Source organism: Orycteropus afer, unplaced genomic scaffold (genome assembly GCF_000298275.1).
Source record: "Orycteropus afer afer isolate SDZICR_OR568_19922 unplaced genomic scaffold, OryAfe1.0 scaffold00052, whole genome shotgun sequence".
NCBI lineage: Eukaryota > Metazoa > Chordata > Mammalia > Tubulidentata > Orycteropodidae > Orycteropus > Orycteropus afer.
This window is the reverse complement of record NW_006921639.1, coordinates 6,640,405-6,641,940: the sequence shown is the minus strand read 5'-3', so window position 1 is coordinate 6,641,940 and position 1,536 is coordinate 6,640,405.

The window sequence follows — 1,536 nt, the reverse complement described above, 5'->3', positions numbered from 1 at the left end:
CAGTTAACCATTTATGAGGCAAAGAATGGGAATTTGGAGGGGGTCTGTGGCCTTGTCATATGTTGAAAAGGGAGCATTAGACTTACCTAAATCACAGGGAAGAGACATTATCTGCAGTAAGCCATTTTCTGGAACAAAAAGATAGGAGGATTTCTTTGACCATGGGTGTTTTCCAGGATCTCAGAATTCAGGTAAAATTCAGCATTATCCATTTCATAGTTGACATTTATCCTGAATAGACTTCTAAATCCTCTCTAAAATTAAGGCAAATTGTCTTCAGGTTTTAATGCATTCCCAATTTGACTATGGTTTGCATTTCTTCTTGAGCGAATATATCAGTAGCATTTATGGTAGCTTTCTGTGGTCATGTGGCACTGTAGCCTTATGGTAATATGAGTATCTTTTGAGATCAAAAAGTCACAGCTGCTTTAACTAAATGAAATGTTTCACTACTAAACATTAAATATTAATGTGATGGGAGCTTCATAAGCACCACCTCTTCTCGCTGTACTGAAATGTGTTGCCCCAACAATATTCTGAATTTCCAACATAAATCAGGCTTACTAAGCTCTGAAACTTTCATTTTATATGCAGACTCCTTTCTTATAAAACTTCTGGGATTTTTAGCTGGGGACAATAAAGCCCCAGGTTATTTTTAAAGAAGTATTGCAGAAATTTCTTCTATCCTTAGCAAGTCAGTAAGATGTATTAAAAATCACTTGGCATGCACATTCTTTTTTACTACTATTACTGTGAAAATGTACATGCACACATTCACCAGTATAGTTTCCATGTTAACAATTCAATGACATTGATTATATTTTTCATTCCAGGACACCAATATCTCTTTTTTCTCAAAATGTTCTACCACCATTAACAAGCTCAATGTCCCTCAAATAAACTCCCCCTTTCTCCCTCCCTTCCACCCCTGTTTATCACTAATACTCTTTGGTTTCTATACATTTGCTTATTTTGTATAAGTGAGATCATACAGTATTTGTCGTTTTGCAACTGGCATATTTGACTTGCCAAGTTTTCTAGGTTCATCCATGTTGTGGCATGCATCAGAGCTTCCTTTCTCTTTAAGGCTGTGTAATGTTCCATTACATGTATATACCACATTTTGGTTATTTCCACCTTTGACTTTTACAAACAGTATGACAGTGAACATTGGTATACAGATTTCTGTTTGCATTTCCACCTTTACTTCTTCTGAAAAACTATTTATACGTGGGATTGAGATTGCTGGGTCACTTGATGCTGTTTTCCACGGTGGCTGTACCATTTTACATTCCTACCGACAATGGATGAGCATTCCAGTTTCTCCCAACCTTTCCAACACCTATTTTCTGTTTCTGTCTTTTGTTTTTTTAATCATTGCCTTTCTAATGAAGGTGAGGTGATAACTCATTTTGATTTGCATCTCCATCTGGTGGTGTAGTGCCTAAGGCATTTGCTAACCAGAAGGCTAGTGGTTCAAATCCACCAGTCACTCCGTGGAAGGAAGATTGGGTGCTCTATTTCCATAGAGATAGC